Raw genomic sequence first — 24892 nt, forward strand, 5'->3', positions numbered from 1 at the left:
AATGGAAATTTGCATCTAAAAATAAAAATTTTCGTGAAAATTCACAGTTCAGTGTTAGTTTAGGCAAAAAAGTGTAACCCATTATTGTGGGTTCACCCAGTGTGCACTAACCTACCCATAAGATCACTTGACAAAATGGAAAACCACCTGGCTAGGAATGAGGAGAGGGAGAGTAGGAAAAGTCTGATAGAGATTTGCCTAACCTAAAGGAACTTATACCTAGACTCAAACCAAATTGGAACTACTCTCCTTTCATTAAAATACAAGAACTCACTTTTGCCAATCAGTTAGAGAATGAAAAGTGGGGCAACAATTGGCTCTATCTGGAGACTTGGGCAATCTATATCCAAGCAAGGAATCCAAGATCTCTAGTTTCACAAAATTAAAAGGTGGCTACACAATAAAACTAAAGCAAGAAAAGTGAGGGAAACCTAACTAGGAAAACATAAAGGAGAACTAAATGTAACTATAGTACAATACAAGGGTTACCTATTTCCAATTTGAAATTTGATAAAGCTTCAAATCTTGACCATTGTAGGTTAGGGGTAGTACTTCACCATTTGGATATGCTAATTTGAATGAGTTGTTTTCAAAGGCATGATGAATATTGAATGGACCTTTACACAAATTATCAAATTTCTTGTGCATGTCTCTTGGTACCCTTCACTTCTCCCATAGCAGTACACTATCTCCTACCATGAACTTTCATGGCCTTGAATTTTTTTAACAAGTTCTTTACATGCATCTGATCCACAATTTCTTCTCTTTCTTCTTCAATTTTTCTTAGGTATAGGATTCTCTTCTCTAATCCATCTTTATAGATGTCATCTTCAATAATTGTCCTTAGTCTGCTTCTATCCAATTCCAAAGGTAAAGGAAGATTGGCTTCTATTCCATAGACTAGCTCAAAAGGAGAGATGTTGATTGCCCTCTTTAGGGTCAATCTATCTGCCCAAAGCACTTCATGAATCCTTTTGTGCCAAGTTTTTTGATTGTCTAACACCAATTTTTTAACAATGTTTATCAAATTCTTGTTACTAGATTTGGCTTGACCATTTCCTTTCGAAAAGTATTTAGTGTTGGAATGTTCAATGGGAGGAGTACTTCTGAGAGGGGGGGTGAATCAAAAGTACACAATTTTTATCCTTTCAAACCCTTAATGACATATAATTGAAAAATGGAGGTGAGAGAGGAAGATACTACGGAGGTGAATTTGGAACAAAGCAAGTCTGAAAATGAGGACACTCATCTCGAGTCTGGGGGAGGTGACAAAGAGAAACAAAATAATGATTTAGCCATTTTGAGTGAGGAGGAAAACACAGGGAAAGCTTCCACTCCTCTGAAGAAGACTGAGGGACATGATAAGGTGGGACAGAGCCACCATACTCAAGAGGAGCCTAGTGAGATGGAACCGTTGGATGGGGGGATTCATATTGATAAAGATGGCCCTATTCCACACACCATTGTTGATGATGCAGGTGACTCCACAGAGAGGGAAACCAGTCTTTCCTTCCTCCACTCTGCTAAACAAAAAGTTGACTCTTTCCTTCAAGTTGACTGCTGGTTATATAATGAAATAATGGGGCTGAAGAAGAAAGTGGATACATTGCATCATAACCAAGAGGTTGACTGGGCTATTATTCAACACATGGAGGTGCAAATGGGAGATATCCCAAAAAACTAAAGGAATACGAGCAAAATCTTAGACTGCTCATTAGGGAAAGTGGAACAAAAATGGAGCAAGTTACTTCAAGCATCTGTGCAGTTGCGGCAACTCTGGGTAAAAGAGTTAATGAAGGAACCATATCTTCGAAGATTTTGAGGAAAAAAGCTTTGATTGATGGTGCTTCTTCGACTGCTAACTCCATCCAGGAAATGGCTAAGATTGGTAAGGAGGTTGTGAAGATGATTATAGAATTGCAATAGTTTCTTGGGTCTTCTTTTCTAGTTGGGTTCCTATGCAGGTCCTATTTGCTAGCTGGTTCTTCTAGTTCCTGTGTTTGCTCCTGGTTTCTAGATTTTAGTTTTTTATACATACTGTCGGTTCTAGGTCCTTGTAAAATATGGGTTTATTATCTAGACTTTATTAGTGGTTTCAGGTCCATGTAAAACTTGATTTTGATACTACTTTTTAGTAGGTTTTCGGACTCTTTCCTTTTGGTTAGCATGTTTTTTCCTTTTTTGAGGTTGTAAAAGGGTTTTGGGGTCCCTTCAAAACCTATTTTTACCGTAATCTAAAACATATAATTGAAAAACAATTTGCATGCATGTAAATATATAAACAAACATGAAATGAAAACATGCATCAACACATAACACAAGGATTTGGTAACCCAGAAACCCTCCAGGAATAAGAAGGTAAAACTGGGGTGGGGATGACACCCACAAAAATCACTATAGCAATGAGTTCAACCACTTCTGATGGTTTTCCCTGTTAAAGGCCTGCCCTATTAAAGGCTACAACATGCTATTAAATGTGACCTATTGAAAGGATTTACAACACTTTACATGAAGTATCACCCTGTTAAAGGATTTACACAAGGCTATTAAACCCACCTAATACATATGATTTTCTTGACCTCTTCCAAAGGCTCTCCTCCTAGCTGTTAAGCTAACCTATCATAGGATTTCAACCTCTAATACAATTGTGAGAGAATATTAGAATATTTGACCTGATTGAATGCAATCTCAAATTGCTTAATTTAGGCACTAGATCTACACTTCCTCTTCTAATCCTTTCTTGATCTAATCTCTACATATGTCCCCTATTCTGTTCTAATTAATTGGATGTATAAATGTTGTCCTTTTCACTAAGTATTTTTCTCTTCACACTGAAATTTCGCTATAATCTCCCCTTATGCATTTTTCAATGGTGCATTCATTCTCCTTATAAAAAGTGTGAAGATTTAGGGTTAGGTATGGATCTAGGATCCATATTGAATCTCAAATTCTTACTCATACTTTGCATTTTCCTTATTGGTTGCATGCCTTCACCATTTTTCTGATTGACTGCATGCAGATCACATAGGGAATGTAAATGATTCATTCTTGTCCTTTTTCATTTTCAAAATCTATTTATGTCGGCTCCAAAAATGGTTTACACTTGAGTTTGTGAGGGCACAAACTCATATGCTAATTTTGCATTGCCCAGCACATGAAGTATTACTGATGCTTGACACATACTATTTTTGGATTGTTCGAGCATCAACTATATTTTCTAGTTTTCTTGACACCTGTTATATCCTGTATTGCTCAGCATATGCTGTTCTAAATTGCTCAACATCTGAACGATTTTTTTACTCGGCACATACTATATTTGGATCTACTCGGTACTAACTGTGATTGGACACCTATTGAAATTTTGTCTTGGCATCTATTGTGTACTCGGCATACATAGTGAGAAATGGTTAAGTGTGTTGACACTCATTTGTGAATACTATTTATTTGACCAACAATCTCCCCCTTTGACATGAGTGTCAAAAACACTTAACTAAGAATTAGTAATCCTATCCTTATTGAGTACATTCTTCACTTACTCAACTTACATGCAAAATTTCAAAAAAAAAAAATTGTGAGTAGCAATATACTTTATGACTCCCCTTGAGTTGATTATGCCTTTGAAATTGAAATTATGTACCAATGTGCCTGATCCTCCTTGTCCTTTGACCTATTTCTACATTATGAGCATGTATGTTATATCTGATCTATGTGATGTCCCTGTATTCCATGTGATTACCAAAAGTTTACATCTTTGCTTCACTCCTTTATTCCTTGTCTCCCTCTTTTTGGCTAATTACAATCATTCCACTTTATTCTCTAAATGAATGAAAGAGTGGAGTGAAATAATGTAATCAAAATGATCAAAAGTTTTCAAAATGTGGTAATTACCCATAGTATCTACATATCTCCTCCTTTGCTTACTCCCCCTATAATATGGCTCCCCCTTTTTGACACTGATGTCAAAGGGTCCTATGGAGTAATACCATGATTAGCCAAAAAAGAGCTATTAACCTCCAGGAGTATCTTTAGAGCTACATCTTAGTTGTTTAATGCAATATCCAATGACTTGTGTTGGAGTGAAAGCTTTGCTGCTAGGTCTACAAGTCCTTCATGTGTTGAAAGATTGGGATCTTTCTTTAGGACTATCTCTGCATACATCTGCTCCTTGTGAAGTGCTTTCAAGTGAGGGGTGATGGAGGATTGAATTTGCATTAACTTGGCTTTTATATTAGCCTCCTCTGCTATTAATATAGCTAGTTCCCTTTGAGTGTGAAGCATCTAAGCAAAATGCTTCTCACTTTGAGCTAGATTGGTAGGAAGTTGCATGCTAGAAATCTTCAGATTTCTTTCCAAGCTCAATATCTTCTAGCTAATCTCTTGTGTGAAATTGGAAAAATCACACAATTTATTGTAAAGGGAGAATATATTTCCAAGTACAATTTTGACTCTATCTAATTTCTTAGCTAGATCAACTTGTCCCAAAATGACATCATTTGATATCTTCTTATTGACCTTACCTTGGAATTTCTTCTCTAACCATTCCATTAGTTTAGTGTTAGTGTCATGGTCCTCATTTGTTACCTGATCAACTATATCTGATAGTTGCTCTATAATTGGTCTTGATTCATCTAGAGACTATAGGCTAACGGCATCCATAAATATGTCCTTGATTTAATTTAATTCTTTCCTATATTTATAATCCTTTCTAAGTGCCTCTTGTCTCCTTCTTCTATCCAATGCACATTGTATATCATTCATCTTTTCTTTTGTGAAAGTGTTGGATTCATAGTAGGGTATCTTTATTTCTTCATCAAGCTCAGGAATTCCATAATGAAGTGTCTTGGCTACCCTAGTTGAGCTCGAGCCTAGTGTTCTAATTTGCAATTATAGCATTCCAGTGCTCGACTGCTGAACAGTTTTTGTAGTACCTATTTTGGGTAGTTCAACCAAAGTTTGTATTGCATATTCCTCCTTATCTTTTGTCTCTTCTTTCTCTTTAGTTTGTTTCTATTTTTTTGTCAGTCTGGCTAGGGGTGTACCTGATGATTTTATTGATTTGTATTTATCATCCCCTATTGCTGCACTCAGCTCCTGAAGTGCTTGAATGATTGCTTTTGGTGGAGATGGAGGTGGAAGGAGTAGAAGTCTAGTAGATTGTGTGTTCATAGGTGGTTCTTGTGTTTGCACCTTGACTTCCTTTAATTTCACTATTACCTTTTGCAACTCATCAACACTAACCAATATTGGGCTTGAGCATAGTCTAGCTACTTGTGTCAATTGGTCAAGGATCTTTTCTAGATCCTCTATAGTTAATGGATTGATGTTTTGACTAGAAGTATCAACAACATCCTTTATCTTGATTATTTTTGCAGGTGTAATGGTAGAATGAGGAGGGCTAGGAGGTGGTAGTTATGTGTCCTGCACACTCTGTTCTTGTTTCTCATCTATCCTCTTTTCTTCTTCTTTACTCATTTCATCCTCCTTCTCTTCTTCATCCTTCTTTTCTTCCTCCACTTTCTTCTCTTCTAGCTTCTTCTCCTCCACTTTATTTCTTCTTACTTCTTTTATTTCCTTTGTTTTGGCATTTTCTTCTACCTTGTATTCTTTATCAAATACATCATCAGTTTTCTTGTAAATAATCTTCCATACTTTTGTGGTTTTTCTCACAACCTCTTCAATTTTATTTTGTAAAATGCTAAATGCCCTGTATTTGGGAGTAAAGCTACTATTGTGCCTTTTGACTACATTTTTTATTTGACTTTTAGTCAAATCAGGCAACATCCTTGCTAAGGTAGACTCCATTATTTCCTTCTTAGTTTGTAGACAAAAATGTCATTTATCCTCTACAATCTTATATAGTTCCTTTGGCAATGAGCCATTCAATTCAAGAGGTGTATGTTTATATTTTGCCATCATATTATATACAGATTTTTCTATTTTATTCTGGTCATCCTTTGTGAGCTTATTAAAATCTACATTCTTCAATTCATTCATGTCATTATTCCTAATCTTAGCACATAATTTGTCAATAGAAGACTTAGGTGGATGACTTACCACTTTAAACTGACTATGGTCTTCTGATTCTATCCTTTCTTCATCTGAATCAGGTTGAGCCACAAATTTTCTTCTTTTCTTGGGCTCTTCTTCAGTCTTCTTAGTAGATTCCTTCCTCTTTTTTGTCTCTTCCCTTGCCTTTTGTGTAGTAGCTCTAGTAGTAGGCTTCTTAGGTGTAGGCTTTTCCACTTTCTTTGGCTTGGGCTAAGGAGAAAGTGGTGCTTTTTCCTTTCTTTTGTTGACCTTAGTTTGGATGGATATTTCCTTGGCTTGTTCTTCCTTGTCACTCTCATCCTCATCTTCACTTAGACCTTGAGTTAACTGAAGTGGTACTTTCTCTAGCTCATCCTCATCTTTCTCATTGTCATCCTCTTCTTCATCATCACTTATTTCCTCTACTTCTTCTACAATGCCTACCTCTCCAATATCTAGCCCAAATTTCTTCTTAAGTTTCTTTACAATCTTGTCCTTCTTCTTGAATACTATTGTTGTCTTGAGGTCTGTGACCACCCTTGATTTGACAACATCATATGTCCCAAAGTGATTTGAAAACATCATATGTTTTGACTAGAAGTATCAACAATATCCTTTATCTTGATTATTTCTGCAAGTGTAATGGTAGAATGAGGAGGGCTAGGAGGTGGCAATTGTGTGTCCTGCACACTCTATTCTTGTTGCTCATCTATCCCCTTTTCTTCTTCTTTACTCATTTCATCCTTCTTCTCTTCTTCCTCCACTTTCTTCTCTTCTAGCTTCTTCTCCTCCACTTTATTTCTTCTTACTTCTTTTATTTCCTTTGTTTTGGCATTTTCTTCTACCTTGTATTCTTTATCAAATACATCATCAATTTTCTTGTAAGTAATCTTCCATACTTTTGTGGTTTTTCTCACAACCTCTTCAATTTTATTTTGTAAAATTCTAAATGCCCTGTATTTGGGAGTAAAGCTACTATTGTACCTTTTGACTACATTTTTTATTTGACTTTTAGTCAAATCAGGCAACATCCTTGCTAAGGTAGACTCCCTTATTTCCTTCTTAGTTTGTAGACAAAAATGTCATTTATCCTCTACAATATTATATAGTTCCTTTGGCAATGAGCCATTCAATTCAAGAGGTGTATGTTTATATTATGCCATCATATTATATATAGATTTTTCTATTTTATTCTACTCATCCTTTGTGAGCTTATTAAAATCTACATTCTTCAAGTCATTCATGTCACCATTCTTAATCTTAGCACATAATTTTTCAATAGAAGACTTAGGTGGATGACTTACCACTTTAAACTGGCTATGGTCTTCTGATTCTATCCTTTCTTCATCTGAATCAGGTTGAGCCACAAATTTTCTTCTTTTCTTGGGCTCTTCTTCAGTCTTCTTAGTAGATTCCTTCCTCTTTTTTGTCTCTTCCTTTTCCTTTTGTGTAGTAGCTCTAGTAGTATGCTTCTTAGGTGTAGGCTTTGCCACTTTCTTTGACTTGGGTTGAGGAGCAAGTGGTGCTTTTGCCTTTCTTTTGTTGACCTTAGTTTGGATGGATATTTCCTTGGCTTGTTCTTCCTTTTCACTCTCATCCTCATCTTCACTTAGACCTTGAGTTAACTGAAGTGGCCCTTGCTCTAGCTCATCCTCATCTTTCTCATTGTCATCATCTTCTTCATCATCACTTATTTCCTCTACTTCTTCTACAATGCTTGCCTCTCCAATATCTAGCCCAAATTTATTCTTAAGTTTCTTTACAATCTTGTCCTTCTTCTTGACTATTGTTGTCATCTTGAGGTCTGTGACCACCCTTGATTTGACAACATCATATGTCCCAAAGTGCTTTGTAGTTTTATTAGTTTCCTCTACAAGCAATGTTGTAATAGCTATTGAAGCCTGATCCACATCAAGCTCATAACCTAGTGGTCTAAGCCATCTAACTCTAGGGATGACTACTTGTATGTAAGTATAATCAATTTCCACTAGAAAAAAAATGTCTTTTTCATGTTGCTCCACCAATGAAACTAGAATTCTCATTCTCTATTTCATGGATTGTTTGAAGTACTCAAAATAACTGGTCATTTGGGCATCAAAATTTTCCCCCATTTGATCAATGAATCCATTTATTTGGTCAACAATAGTCTTATTTGAATCCCATTTCACCTTCCCTACTAAGGGGAATTCTTTCATAATGTAGAAAAACATGCAAATCAAAACTGAGCCAAACTTGCATTGAGCCCCTTTTGATTTCCTTATGGCTCCCAAGTTTTCATTGATTTGTTGCATCATCAACTTTGCAAGATCATAAGTATGATCCTTTTTCACTAGCTTATAAGTAACATCCACTGCTATGTAGGGTACACTGTTTAACCTGTTGGATTGGTAAAATTTGTGATATATAATCTTTACAAAAAAATATAGTGCAAGGTCTTTGATGGTGTCAATTTTCATACCCTTGTTGTTCCACTTGGCACTAGTGTTTTTCTCAATTGCCTCCCTCTTATCACTCCTTAGGGTCTTGGGCTGATCTAGGGTTGGAATACGAGTAATCATATGTACAGTATTCTTTATGAACTTTACTGGCCCTATTTCTAACCAAAAAGCTCCATCATGGATTCTGCTCAACACAATGTGTATCCATTCTATTTTAAAGACAATAGGGAAAACTAGGGTTTTGGTTAAACCCTTCTTCTCAACTATGGAGAATTTGTCTTTAAGTTTCCCATTTTCACAAAGTTTATCAAATGCAATTAAAATCTCCAAGTCTCCTATGGCTCCAATTTTATAGTTGTAATATTTGCGTACATCCTAAACCATTACTACTTTATCAAGAATCACGAATAGGGCACCACCAGCGAGATCATTTTTGTAGGCAACCTCTGGGATTGGCTTGAACTCAGGTTGTTTAACTTTGTTGCTAACTAATTGAATCTCCAAATCTTCCTTTCCTTTTGCAAACTTAGAACCAGATGCCATTTCTAACTAACTAAGGTTTACTATTTAAACAAACTTTTCAAACTACGTAACTTGACACTTGAATGAAATGCCTAGTAAATCGATGAAATAGAATTGGGTTGTTGTTGAATTTCTAAAATGTAGCACCAACATTGATGAGGCCAAAGGGAATTCTATGATGTTAGATTGTGGTGACTGATCAGGAAAGTATTGTACATACTTCATAAATTCTTTGGGGTTTTGGGTCAAGGCTGACGTTGTAGCTGATATATGGCCAACATATGGATGACATGTTGTAACCCTAAAATGGCATAAAATACTTGTATAAAAGGGTTTAGGGTTAGGTATTTTCATTATGTTGTGATGCAAAATTGCTTCTTGCAGTGATATTGAGCTGTAAGGCATTACGAATTGTAATCAGGTTGTAATCACTGGATTGTAATAATATCGGACTTGCAGTTTGGTGGACATAGCCTAGGGATCGGGTGAACTAAGTTAAATCTTGGTGCCTTGTGTTCATTTCTATGTGATCTATTATTTTTTGTTATTGGTTATATTTGGATGTAGTTTTTTTTTTTTGTGGTTTTATCCTAACAAGTGGTATCAGAGCAAGGTTGTCTTTCAATTATCGTCTATAGGAAAGTCTCACGGTTAAGTGGAAGCCTCACAGTTGAGTGGGAGAAATGGCAGATGAGGGTAAGCTAAGGGTTTATAGGTTTAATGGGCAAAACTTCCAGTTATGGAAGATACAAATGGAAGACTATCTTTATCAGAAGGATTTATGGAAGTTGTTGGAAGGCAAAGCCAAGAATTAGGGATCTATGTCAAATGATGAATGGGATCTTTTGGATAGAAAGGTACTTGGAAGCATTCAGTTATGCCTGGCACCACCAGTGGCATTTAATATTACAAAAGAAAAGATGACAGAAGAGTTGATGAAAACCCTAGCGACACTATATGAAAAGCCCTCCACTTCAAACAAGGTATTTCTCATGAAGCATTTATTTAATATGAAAATGGTAGAAGGTGAATCTATTGAAAATTATTTAAATGAGTTTAATACTATTACTAGTTAGTTATCTTCTGTGGGTATCAATTTTGAAAAAGAAATTAGGGCTCTCTTGATTTTGTGTTCTTTGCCTAAAAGCTGGAATGGCTTGGTAATGGTTGTGAGTAATTATGTTCCTGGATCTAGTACCCTAAAATATGATGATGTGATTGATGTTGCTTTGAGTGAGGAAACTCGTAGGAAATCCTTAAGTGGATCTACATTAGGAAGTGCTTTGAATGCACAAAGAAGGGGTAGAATGACTAAGAGAGGAAGTAACTATAGAAATCATGGGAAATCAAGAGGAAAGTCAAAGGGGAAGAGGTCTCAATCGAGAGGATCGAACAACTGCTAATACTGTGGGAAATCAGGTCATAAAAAGAAAGATTGCTGGAATCGAAAGAAAAATGAAGGAGATAAATCATATGGAGACAAGGAGAAAAATGTGGTAAGTAAAAAATCCAAAGAGGATGTTTTGGTTTTGTCTTTAGAAAGTGTTGATGATTCATGGGTTTTAGATTCTAGTGCTTCATTTCATGCTACACCTCATAGAGGTTATTTCATTGATTATGTCCAAGGGGATTTTGGGCTTGTTTATTTGAGGGATAATGAACCCTATCAAATTGTTGGAAAGGAAGAAATTAAGATTAATTTGTAGAATGGGAATCATTGGCTGCTACATGAGGTAAGACATGTTCCAAGGCTGAGTAGGAATTTAATTTCAGCAAGAAAACTCAGTGATGAGGGTTGTGTAGTTACTTTTAATGATAAAAATTGGAAGGTTTCAAAAGGTTCCCTTGTAGTAGCAAAAAGTGTGAAAGTAGGCACCTTATATCTTTGTATAGGTCATATTGTTCCTTCTACTTTGATTGTTTTAGAGAAAAATGAATGTTCAGGAACACTTGCTACAGTTCAACAGGGAGAACAAATAGCTATTGTAGATTCTAATATAGTGATGTGGCACAATAGACTTGGGCACATGAGTGAAAAAGGTATGAAAGTACTTCATTCAAAGAATGTTTTACCAGGTCTAAAATGTGTTAATATGGATTTGTGTGAAAGTTGTGTGTATAGAAAACAAAAGAGAGTGAGTTTTGTAAAGACTGGGAAGGAAAACAAAAAGGAGAAATTAGAGCTTGTGCATATAGATTTATGGGGACTAGCTCAGGTATCTTCCCTTAGTGGCTCTCATTATTATGTTACATTTATTGATGACGCAACTAGAAAAGTATGGATTTATTTCCTTAGATAGAAATCTAATGTATTTCAAATTTTTAAGAAATGGAAATGCTTGGTTGAAAATGAGACTGGTAAGAAATTAAAATATCTCAGATTTGATAATGGTGGTAAGTATTGCAGTCATGAATTTGAAGATTATTGTTCCACTAATGGTATTTGTAGATAGAAAACTATTCCAAGGACTCCATAGGAAAATGGAGTGGTTGAACGCATGACTAGGACTATAATGGAGAACACAAGGAGCATGAGGTTGCATGCTAGGTTTCCCTTACACATGTGAGTGGAGACTATCAATACTAATGTATATTTGATTAATAAAGGTCTGTCTACTCTTTTGGGCTATGGTATTCCAGAGGAGGCATGGACTGGTAAGAAGGTGAGTTATTCTTTTCTCATAACCTTCAGTTGTGAAGCATTTTCTCACATAGATTCTAAAAATAGAACCAAGCTAGAAGCTAAGTCAAAGAAATGTGTATTTTTTGGGTATGGTGTTAATGAGTTTGGTTATAGGCTTTGGGATCTTGAAAATCATAAAATTGTAAGAAGCAGGGATGTCATATTCAATGAGAAAGTGTTGTACAAAGATCTATTGCAGCAACATGAGAAGAAAGAAGATGATTATGTAGTATTGAATGATACTCCAAAAGCTAATGTTCTAGTCATTCCTCATGATCTGTAACAACCACAACAACAAATACCACACACACCAATGAATGTTAGATGGTCAACGAGGAAAGTTAGACCTCCACAAAGATTTTCTCCCTTTTTGTATTCTATTTTACTTACTGATGCTAGTGAACCTAAAAGTTATGATGAAGCTGTGTAGGTGGATACTAAGATTTAGTGGGAGTCTACAATGAAAGATGAAATGGACTCTTTGCTGAAGAATAAGACATGGGATTTTAGCAAGTTGCCTGTAGGTAAAAAATCTTTACAAAATAAGTGGATTTATAGGTTGAAAGAAGAGGAAGGAGGTAAGAAAAGATTTAAAGCTAGATTAGTTGTAAAAGGATTTGCACAGGAAAAGGGAATTGATTTTGATGAGATATTTTCTCATGTTGTTAAAATGACTTCTATCCATATTGTTTTAAGTCTTGTGGCTACTGAAGATTTTCATTTAGAGCAGCTTGACATTAAAATAGCTTTCCTTCATGGTGATTTGGATGAAGAAATATATATGGCTTAGCTAGAAGGTTTTGAGGTCAAAGGTAAGGAGAACTTAGTGTGCAAACTAAAGAAAAGTTTATATGGCTTGAAGAAAATACCTCGGCAATGGTATCTAAAATTTGACAGTTTTATGCATGAGCATGGATATAATAGGTGCCATTCAAATTATTGTGATTATTTTAAGAGGTTGGATGATGATAGCTACATTATTTTATGCTGATATGTTGATGATATGCTTGTAGCTAGGACTAACATGGATCATATTAAGGTGCTAAAATGCCAGTTAGCACATGCATTTGCTATGAAAGATTTGGGGGCAGCAAAACAAATCCTTGGTATGAAGATTTGTAGAGATAGGAAGAACAGAACATTGATGCTATCTCAGGCTAATTATGTTGAGAAGGTGTTGCAATGTTTCTCTATGGAGAATGCTAAAGTTGTCAGCACACCTTTGCCTAGTCATTTGAAGTTAACTAAGGAGATGTGTCCCAAGATACAAGAAGAGGAGGATAAGATGTCCAAGGTACCCTATGCTTCAGCTATAGGAAGCTTGATGTATGCTACATTATGTACTAGGCCAGATATTGCACATGTAGTGGGAGTTGTTAGCAGTTATATGAGTCATCTAGGAATTGAGCATTGGAATGTAGTCAAATGGATTCTCAGATATTTGAGAGGAACATCCAATAAGTGTTTATAGTTTGGGGGCTCTACTACTAATTTATAGGGCTATGTTGACTCAGATTTGGCAAGGGATATTGATACCAGGCAAAGTACTATAGGTTAAGTCTTTATTGTTGGTGGGGTAGTTGTGAGCTAGGTTTCTAGGTTACAAAATATTAATGCTCTATCCACTATAGAGGCAGAGTATGTTGCTGCTACAGAGGTAGCCAAGGAGATGATATGGCTTTATTTCTTCTTGGAAGAATTGGGACATCCTTAAAAGGATAATTATTTTTTCATAGATAGTCAGAGTGCTATTCATCTTGCAAAGAGTTCAATTCTGCATTCTAAGACCAAACACATACAGTTGCAGTACCATTTCATTCAGTTAGTTTTGGAGGATGGGTAGTTAAAGCTAGAGAAGATACATGCAAATGACAATCTAGTAGATATGTTGACAAAGGTAGTAACAAGAGAGAAGTTTAACTCCTCTTTAGCTTTTATTGGTCTTCTATATTGCATATGAATAAAAGAATAGCAAAGTTCAGGGTGGTTTGATCCAGTGGGAGCCCCATGTTGTAGCGGTATTGCTACAGGATCAGTCTCCAAGTGGGAGATTGTGGTTTAGTGTAGAGCCTAATTAGTCCCCAAGTGGGAGATTGTTAGATTGTGGTGATTGATTAGGAAAGTACTATACATACTTCATAAATTCTTTGGGGATCAGGCCATCGGAGTGGAAAAAAATTTGGGTCGTGGCCAACGTTGTAGCTAACATATGGCCAACATGTTGTAATCCTAAAATAGCATAGAATACTTGTATAAAAGGGTTTAGGGTTAGGTATTTTCATTATTTTGTGATGTGAAATTTCTTCTCGTGGTGGTATTGAGCTGTAAGGGATTACGGATTGTAATCAGGTTGTAATCACTAGATTGTAATAATATTGGACTTGCAGTTTGGTGGACGTAGCCTAGGGATTGGGTGAACCACATTAAATCTTGGTGCCTTGTGTTCATTTTTGTGTGATCTATTATTTTTTGTTATTGGTTATATTTGCATGTAGTTTTTTTTATTTATGTCTATGGTTTTATCCTAACATATGATATGAAAACATACCCCATGGTGTAGTGAAAGTTGTCTTGTGTTGATCTTTCTGTTCCACTTCTACCTAATTGTATCTTGAGAATCTGTCAAGCATAGACATCATTTTAGCTTAGCCACTATTTACAGTAGATAATCCATGTTAGGAAGAGCATATTTATCTTTCAAAGATGCCTAGTTTAGATTTCTAAAATCTACATAGATCCTTATTTCTCCATTTTTCTTTCTAACTGGTACTATATTCACTACCCAAGTAGAGTGATTAATAGGATAAATAGTTCTTGCCTTGAGCATCTTGTCAACTTCCCAAAATATAGCATCTACTACTTTTGGATTACAATTTCTCTACTTCTATTTGAAAGGAGTTACATTAGGTTTCAAGGGATTCTGAGGTTTCATTTTCTTTCCCCTATATCTTTTCAAATCTTCATAACTCCAAGCAAAAACATCTTGATATTGTATGAAAAGTTGTTTGGCAGCTTCCTTCTCCTCAAGTTAGCAACACTTTCCAATATTGATCATGTTGGGACTTTTTATGTCTCCAATATTTGCTCACTAGTGGTAGGCCCTTTTTCTATCCTCTTTCACTTTATATAGGTAGCATGCCCATTAAAAAAAAATTCAATGATACAAAGTATGGGGGGATGATGTAACCTTGCAATTGAACTTCATCAGTTTGATCTTCTTTTTTCTTCTAGTGAAGGTCTTCTCAATTTCTTTCACTGGGTTGATCCTCATGAGTAGTTTTGGCATTTTCTAAAAATAGCTATAGACTTTTATCATCCTTGAAAACTTACCAGGATTCTATATTGTCAAGATCAGGGATTTTGTACACAATTTCTACCAAGTATGTTTTGTCCTTGAATTCAAGATGAGGGAGAAACAAGGAGGTAGAAATAGCCAGTGAATCTTCGTTAGAATTCATCTCTCTAGGCACTAACTTAATTGTGAATGCATCTAACCCCTCTATTTCATCCTAGGCCCTATTTCTATATTTTTTTAATTTATGGTTCTTCATAGAGTATTGTCCTTTGATATTGTCCTTTGATCTATCACATAGTGAGCTCTACATCACCCTGAGCTTTCAGGATCTTAATCCCCTTTTCTTTCACAAATATTATCTCAAGTAACAGAACTTCATATTCTATCATGTTATTTGTATTCCCAAATTCTAATTTGAAAGCCATGGGTTTAGGTTTTCCTTCAAGAGGTATCAACACTACACCTGCACTAGACCCTAATGAGGAGTAACTTCCATCAAACTCCAATGTCCATATATACGATGATTCTTCCTTTCCACTAAGGATTTGACTTCCTAGGTCTTTGATTTCTTGATTATTTAAAACATCTTCAGTAAACAACATGTAGTTACCAAACTCCAATTCTTTATAGAGAATCTAGGCTTTGGGATCATCTTACTTTAGAACTGTAAAATTAGCTTTCTCTTCAAGATCCAACTTAACCTTCTTGCTTCATATGGGTATGATTTCTTGAGACTAATCTAATTTTATTTCCCCTCCCAGATCCCTACAAAAACTTCCTCTTAAGATCAAGTAATAGCTTGCAAGGATATCCACAACTAGGATAGTTAACAATAGTTTCTTCTCCAAATGAGAGGCTAGTACTACCTAGGCATCTTTAATTTGTTTGAGTAATGAGACTTGTTTGGCATCCATAGAATAACATATGCCATGAACTTTGGTGAGAATGAGGCCTAGAGCTTTAGCTATGGGATAAGGCATCACATTGTCTAATGCACCTAAATCGATTATACAATTACTTAATTTGCACCAATTCATGTATAGTGATATGTAGAATGGATCAGGTTTTTTTCTAGGGAAGATCTCTAAGACTATGTGTTCATCTTAATCAAAAAGATTAGATGTTAGAGCTTCATCTTCTTCTTTAGTGGTAACCTTATGATTTAAATTTAGGTCATCTCTTTTATAGTGATCCACTAATCTTTTTAACTCGGTGGGATGAGATTTTAGGTAATCTATGGGATGAGATTTTAGGTAATCTATGGGATGAGATTTTAGGCTTTGATATATTCATCAATAGTAACTTTCCTATCATCTAAAAACTTAGGGAATTTTTTTCTCAAACCGAATGGAGTGGGTGATATGTTGTAAGTGCTAATGGATCTATTGTTGTAGCCCAAGGAGCAACCATGATTGTCCTAGCAATGTATGGTGGAAAATTGACAACTAGAGGGGAAGCTACCCTATGTAAGGACAATACCTAGAAAGTAGTATGTAAAGATCTTTGATTTCTAGGGGGTGAAGGTGGCCTACTATGACTTTTCTTATCACCCTTTCATTGAGGTACTTTTAGGATGGGGAAACCAAGTTTTGTAAGATTTTCAAAAATAGGGTCTTGCCCACCTTGCTCTTTGCTGCTTTTGAGAAACCTTGCTTGGTCTAGGATTTTGAATTAATTTTTCCTATGGGCTTCACATTCTACTTGTCTTTATACTCTTTATATTTCTCTCCTTTCAACTGCTCTTTCTAATGCTTCTACTCTAGCTTCCTCTTCTTTTAACACCTAGCTAGCATTTCTATAGTGCTCTGCATTCTTTTGATTCATCCAAACAAATATGTTAAGAGATGAGATTATATCTTCCTGGTCATCTTCAAATCCAAGATCATGTTGGACTATTGGGACTATGTTCTCATGAGGTAACACCATTTTTCTTCATATCATAGGTTCAATAATCTAGTGATTGTTTGTCTCCCTAGCAAAGTTGCCAAAAATCTATTTATAAATAGATTGTTCTTTCCTTTTACTCTTTGGATGCCCAATGTTTGTAAAAAAAAACTAATCACAATAGTTGGAAAGTTTTTGCTAAGTGACTAACTTCCCTTTAAATTCTTAGGTACAACTCCCTCTTGTATTTGTAATTTGCAATGAATTATGTTTTATTCCTAACTCTAAAATGGGGTATGTTCTTAAACTAAAATAGGAAAGGTGAACCAAGTTAGGCCTAAATAGGAACTAACTTAGGTGAGGGTTTGAATTTTAGAATTAGTCAAGTTTAGGGATTCACACATCTTATGAACCCACAGAGTTAAACAATTCTACAATGAATGCTATCTACAACTAAACTGATATCAACAATATTCTAACTCTACAAATGGAAAAGACTAACTTGCAAGAAAAACATGAAATGGATTTCCCTTGAACTTCCAATAACAATATTATTATCTTCAACTCACTATTTTGAAATAGGGGAATAAATCTCTATTTTTTCCTTGACTCAATTTAGACCAAAAGAGAAAATATAAAATTAATATAGAAATGAATGGAACAAAAAATGATTGACATAGAATACCCCCAAATTTTCTCTACAACATCAGGTATTTCACACCAAAAATTAGTTGACCTTTTTCTAATCTTTCAATTTAGTACATATAATATTTTGATATGACCATTACAAAATGGGATTTAAATCAATTCATCTCCTCAAAATTGATAAATGGCAAGAACCCAATTGTCAATTACAATCATTACATCAGAACGTGAAAGGGCAAGATAAGAATCGCTTCACCTTCTTTCCTTTTTCTCTTCTTGTTCAAGGTACCTTCTAACCATGATTTTGTGTCAATCACCTTGGATGGAGTGTTGAGTGTGTCTATACTAAACATCTTTCTTTTGACTAGGGTTAATTCCTTCATCCCTACGGAGAAAAGATTCTTCAGTATTTGTGAAATGAGCTTTGAAGATTCAGGACTTTCTCTACTTTTATAATCTTCTTTACTACTTCATTGGACTTAGTAGAATTAGTTACATTACTTCCACCATCTCCAAGATCCACCACTTGTACTTGAGGACTACTTCATAGGAGTAGTGCAACACTCACAGATGGGATGGGACTACTACAAGGTGAGAGAGCTACTATGACTGCACTATCTTTCAATTCTTGTAGCTTCTGTTACAATTTTGATTACTAGTAGAGAACCCTCCTAACAAGTTTTGGCAAGAGGAATTCTCTTATCAGGAGGTTGATCACCTCCACCTAATGGTTGTGTTGGCCCTTGAGTAATAGAAAAGGTCACACCTGATGTACCACCCTAGGAAGAGGAATTGTTAGGATTAACCTCAAACAAAAATAATAGTTACATGCAAATATGTTGCCCCAATTTTTATCCTCTTACAGATTAGTAAAAGTGAAAAAATATGCTATATTGAGTTCCTAGTTGTGTTTAATTCTAGGTCTAAGCCTTCTTAGGTGGAACGAGTCTCCATCAAATTTCCCCTTTTCCCTTTCTCAGCATCTCATAGTCAGGTGGTTGTCCATTTTGTCAAAGTGATCATATGAGTAGGTTAGTGCCTAGTTTAATAGAGATTTTTTTCTCATACAGTGATCATCTACAAGTTATATCCACTTTATATTTATCACTTTCTCCATAGAAATAGAAACTTGTGGAAACTCAAAATTTTTCCTCTCCTTGGTGAGTTTTCAACCCATAAAGTTGGTTTTCGTAAAAGGCAATTCTAAAGGGAAAGAAACAATAAGTGGGCCCCTATAGAATTTTAGCACCTTACTTTAAAAATTCCAAACCCAAAAAGGACAATGGTTTAAAGGTAAATTAAAAGGGAAATTTTGGCAAAAAAATACAAATTGTCTTCTCCTTAGTGGGCTTTGAACCAATGAAGACAATTTCCTAGATTTCAAATAATATCAAGCTAGCAAGCAAATTGGACCCGCAATTTGTACACAAAATCTCTCAAGATGATAATAAAAAGAATCTAACCATTATGAGAAAGATTTAATGAGTAGAACTCAACCTAGTGGATATTTTACCATGGAATACTCTATTGTTAACTTCTTAAAACTTAAAGGAAAATGGGAAAGTAAGTATGGGGAGATAGAAAGTTACTGTTGGGCCAACAGAATAGTGAAAAGACCCCAACATATCTGTTAAAACTATGCATTTACTATTTCAATGGATTTATCCTTCAATTCTTTCATGTGGTGCAAATTATAAAGATCAATAGATGAATTAAGACTCCCATATTTATGGAAACAAGAATAGTTGAACAAACTACTACTCTTTCTTGAACTATTATTCTATTAATGTGCATAACTTTTTCAAAAAGCCAGTATCTATTTCATTAGCTATTTTTCTCATTTTTTTAATTCAAAATTCATTTGCAAAAAAGAATGGCAACCAAATTTGTGAGTTTCGATGGGTTGAATTGAATCAAATATCAATTGCAAAACTTCACAGATATCTCCCTCCATTTCTACGACATGCAAGATTTTCAAAAGAGAGTGAGGTTTGAATAGATTCATCCCATCACTAAGAAGCTTTGAGGATACACATTGGTAGAGGCAACTAGTTTTCTAGCTACAATTCAGGCCCCATAGTTGATTTATGAATGTATAAATCATTACAACTCAAACAAAAGGAAAATTGCACTGCTAGATGACACAGGCCTGATTTCAATCGATAGGAAAATGATGGAAAATTGCTTGTGAGTTTCAAAATGGGAGGAATTATTAGATTTGACATTCAATGGATCCATTTTTGAGTTCTCCACAAAGAAGATCATCTAGAGGAAGGAAATCATGTAGCCATGGTTCCTGAAACCACAGAGCACCAAGAATAAGGTTGCTAAGACTCTATTTGGGACTAATCTCAAACCAAAGATTATCAAAATCTTGGTCCTATTACACACATTGAAAGGTGAGGTAGAATCTTTAAATTTCATTGAGCAATATTTTTGTGTAGTGCAAGTCATTTTCTCTAACACCCAATAAATTGATTGGGCTCATGAGGTAAGCAAGACTTTGTCTAATGCTCTCTATGTACCAAAGTTCTACAATACATTATATATATCATCTTTCCTCATTTATATGTTGGGTTCTTTGCAACTATGGCTAGGCTTCCCAAGAGTTGAAAATTTTCATGATGATGTGAAGTCTTATGAGTTTTACCCATGCTTAGAATTGGAATAGTTATGCAAAATATTTAAAAGTTAATGATGGATTCACTATAACAATTTTCAAGGAACTTCAAGGATGTCTAGAAAGGAGATTTAGTCTTGAAGCCATTGTAACCATCAGCCAATTTGGAAGTTATTTCATCCAATTCTCATCTTTTTCTTATTTGTGTCTTGCAGCTTTTGATGGTTTCCCTTGAAGCTATTGAGATATCACAATGATATGATCATGTTGATCGAGATTGTGCAAGAAGAAACTAAAGTGAACCTATTGAGCATGAGTCTAAAGAAGAAAGGGTATAAGTTTCCCATGAAGGTGGGAGCCTTCAGTTATGAAACTCATTTGAATGCCAAGAATATGTTGAAGGTGTTTGAAATGAAGTATAAATTGGAGATGTATGAAGTCTTGAGGCCCATGTTTGATTTGAACGAGTATGCAAGATAGCTTTTATAGATTGCAAGTATTATCAAGAACATCACTACCATTGAAGACTACTGGGCCAATTGCAAGGACAAGTTTGAGAGTTGTGATCATGCTTTTTCAAGATTGATAGTTGATCAAGTGAGAATATATAAAAACAATTTTGATGTAGAAGGAATAGAAGATAATGGTCATAACATGTATAGTAATACTTACCTAAGCAAGCTAAGACGAACTCTAATAAGCTCAAAACTTTATGAGGATATAGGTGAAGAGCTAGATAATGGTGGCTCAAATTATCAAAAGGTCTAAAAAATGGGTCGAATGGGCCACAACTAAAAGGAGTCAACGTAAAAGTGCAACTACTCAAGCTTCTCCAATAGTTGCAATGGCTTCCTCCTCTCAAGGTGGTACATTAGGTGCAACCTTGTCCATTACATAAGGACCATCACAATCATTAGGTGGAGGTGATCAACCTCCTGACAAAAGTTTTCCTTTAGCTAAGACTTGCTAGGACAGCTCCCTCCTGGTGATTGGAAACCCATCAGAAGTTGAGAAGAAGAAGATGGAGGAACTAAAAGATGGTGTAGTTACTCTTGCCTTCTCACCTCATAGTAGTCCAATCCAATTTTTAAGCATTTCACTTCTCCTTTTGAGTAGTCCCCAAGTGCAAGTAGTAGATCTAAGAGATGGTGGGAGTGGTGAGAGTGAGTCAACTAAATTTGATGAGGCAATGAAGAAGGCCTCAAAGGTGAAGAAAGGCCAAGATTCTTCAAAGCTTGTTTTTTAGGCCCCAAAGAATCCTTTCTCTTTAGTTGGAGAATTAATCACTCTAATAAAGAGAAAGATGTTTAGCATAGACTCTCTCAGGACTACCTCTAAGGTGATCAGCATAGATTCATGGCTAGAAGACACCCTAGAAAGAAAGAGAAAGAAGAGAGATGAAGGAGCTCCCAACAAAGATACTTTATCTCTTATTATTTTCTCCAAATCATCATTGAGCAAGGTCAAATAGTAGAAGACCTTGTCCATCCTCAGACAAGATCCTGAAATAGTGCATCTGACAATGGAGATTGCAAAGCCTACCAAAGAAGGAAGAATCAAAGATATGTCTATAGATGATTTTTCCTTACACTCTATGGATCTCTAGGAGGCTAGACATGACACTAAGGTTGGCTTGTGGAAGTCAAAAAACAAAGTAATAGAGGGATAGCTTGAAAGTATTAAATTATCAAAGGTCAAAATGAAGGTAGAGATCCAAGAGCTAAATGGCTTCATCAAGCAATTGGTCACCCCATTGGCAAGACTCTCTGGAATGCCTATCACTAGTGATCCTACTACTACCAATGTCCAAGCACTCATCTTCCAACTCCAAGAAGATAAACACTTTTGGCAAATCAATAAAGAGTAGAGCGGTAAACTCAAGTCAAAGGGTCTCGCAATTATATAATAGATTGGCAATGCCAAACTAAGGCTAGAGACAGAAAAGGAAAAAAATTTAGCTAATAGAGAAACCCTAGCAGTAGAAAAGGTTAAAAGTTAAGATTGTGTCTCTTTACTAAAGATTATTATCCAAATGAAGGCTAAGGAGGTTGTCAAAGTGAAGATCTTGCCTAAAGGAATTGGCAGTCTACAAATCAATGGAAAGGACCTCAACAATGGCCTAAGCAAAATACTAGTAATACACAATTACCATAATTACCACCTCCAATCCAAAAACCTACACTAATTCCACCACCTTCAAGTCCTAGACCTCAAAAGTAGACCTAGTTACCTACACAACCTTAGCCAAATCCAAATAACCAACAGTCACAACAACCCATGTTCTCCAGTGATGCTTAGCAATATCCTGCTTACACTTTGAATGTTGCAAATATACATTTGACATCTGGTACAACCCTACCAGTACCTAAACTACCTCTTATAACTGAAATACCAGATACTCCTACAGCATCAGGACCCATAGTTTCTAAAGAGGTTGACCTAACTAATGTTACTAGCTCAGCTCAAGCCCAGCCAGTAGATGAACCTCCTTTTCCAAAGAAGCTCATACAATATAAACTAGTGCAAATAGAGGAATAGTCTTTTGATATTATTGATTAGTTAAAGAGCATGCATGTCCAAATACCCCTATTCCAAGCTACTAAATATGTTCCTATCTATGGAAAAGCCATCAGAGAAGCCTATCTGAAAAAGCCTGGGAGGAAGAAAAAGACCCAACTATAGTCTATGTTGTAGGACAATTGGCTGACATTATTTTAGGAAAATTGATCATTCCTAAATATTTTGATCTAGGAAGTCTAGTTGTGAATGTGATTATAAATGCTTAGTCTATTAAAAATGTTTTAATTGATCTTGGTGCTACTATAAATATCCTGACTAAGGATACTATGAAGAAGTTGAAAATAGAAGGATTAAGGGCTACCCCAACAATTTTCAACTTGTAGATAGTTCTATTGTCAATCCTAATGGGATGATAGAAGACATAGTTGTAACCCTAGACTCTTTAGAGTACCCTATAGATTTCATGATTATGTCTCCCAAATTCAATTTATCTGGTTACCTTGTCATTCTAGGATGACCATGGTTAGCTGCAATTGATGCAAATATAAGTTTTAGGTCATGGAATATGACCATATCTAATGGTTAAGCAACAAATAAATTTGATTTATATCCTCCAACACAACCACAACTAGATTTAAGCACATCTATATGGCCAAATTTAGAGGATGGAGAAGAAGAGTTAAACTCTATAGCACATCTTATGATGTTACATAGACAATATTTTCTAAAGCTACAAGAAGAGGATTTAGTAATTTGGAGTATTCTTACTAACACTTGTGTGGTAGAAAAAGATGTATCTAATAGATCCATGTTAGAATTAACCACATATGAGGAATGTAATGAGAGTTGTATTCTACTCAAGGAGCTAGAAATTATTCATTAACTCTTACCATGTGAATTAGATACAAGTCCAATCTCTGAAGCTTCTATAATTGAGTCTACAACTACTGTTGAGTTATCAAAAGGTCATAATCTCGACATCAATCCCAAATTATCTTCCACACAAATGAAATAGTTAACAGAGCTTCTTCAAAAACATGAAAAGGCTTTTGCATGGGACTATGGTGATATGAAAGGGTTGAGTCCCACATTATGTACTCATATAATATACATCAATGAAGGGTGCCTACCACTCTAACAACCCCAGAGAAGGATTAATCCAACCCTTAGAGATAGTTAAAACTAAATTGCAAAAATTACTTGGTGTTGGTTTTATCTATCCTATATCCAATAGTAGATGGGTGTCACCCCTAGTCATAATGCCTAAAAAGGGAGGGAAATGGCACATTTCTATAGATTATAGAGAATTGAATAACGCAACCAAAAAGGATCACTTTTCTTTACCATTCATTGATCAAGTTCTAGACACTCTAGCTAGAAAGAAGTATTTTTCTTTTCTAGATGGGTATAGTAGTTATAATCAAATAAGTATTGCTCCCAAAGATCAATATAAAACTATATTTACATGCCCTTGGGGTACTTTTTCATATTTTTTTTGCCATTTGACCTGTGTAATGCCTCTACAACATTCCAATGAGTTGTGATCAGCATTTTTGTTGATATATCATATGATTGTATGGAAATATACATGGATGATTTGACAATATTTGGAGTCACCTTTGAAGGAGCCATGATGAATCTTGAAAAAGTTCTTATCTACTATAAAGAATATAATCTAGCACTTAATAGTGAAAAATGTTTCATACTCATGTAGGAAGGAGTGGTACTTGGTCATTTCATATCAGCTACAAGAATACAAGTGGATCCAACTAAGATAGAGGTAATTCTAACACTGCCCATACCTACAAAAACAAATGATATAAGGTCTTTTTTAGGTCATGCTAGATATTATAGGCATTTCATAAAAGACTCCAGCAAAATAGCTAGTCCTTTGTACACATTGTTGACTAAGGAAGCTGAATTTATTTGGACACTCGAATGTAATGAAGCCTTCCTGTAGCTTAAGAAACTCCTCATCATGACACCAATTTTAAAGGGACCAAATTGGTCAATTCTATTTCATATTCATACTAATGCATCAAACTATGTCATAGGAGTTGTATTAGGACAAAAGCCCACTAATCTTGAGAATGCCATCTACTATATTAGTAAAATCCTTCATGGACCTATGTTGAATTACACAGTAATTTAAAAAAAAACTTTTAGATGTAGTCTATGTATTGAAAAAATTCAGACATTATGTGACTGGATATCCTATTTTTGTTCACACTGATCACTCAACTATAAGGTACTTAATG

At 35.3% G+C, this 24892-nt stretch overlaps 1 pseudogene; it reads left to right on the top strand.

Moving 5' to 3' along the window:
* Window positions 1-1177: 1177 nt before the first annotated feature.
* The window catches only part of LOC149535208 (uncharacterized), a 70413-nt pseudogene continuing 46698 nt past the window's right edge, over window positions 1178-24892 (top strand).

The sequence above is a fragment of the Cupressus sempervirens genome, chromosome 10 (genome assembly GCF_028749045.1).
Source record: "Cupressus sempervirens isolate cs-2001-9-10 chromosome 10, ASM2874904v1, whole genome shotgun sequence".
NCBI classification, from domain to species: Eukaryota; Viridiplantae; Streptophyta; class Pinopsida; order Cupressales; family Cupressaceae; genus Cupressus; species Cupressus sempervirens.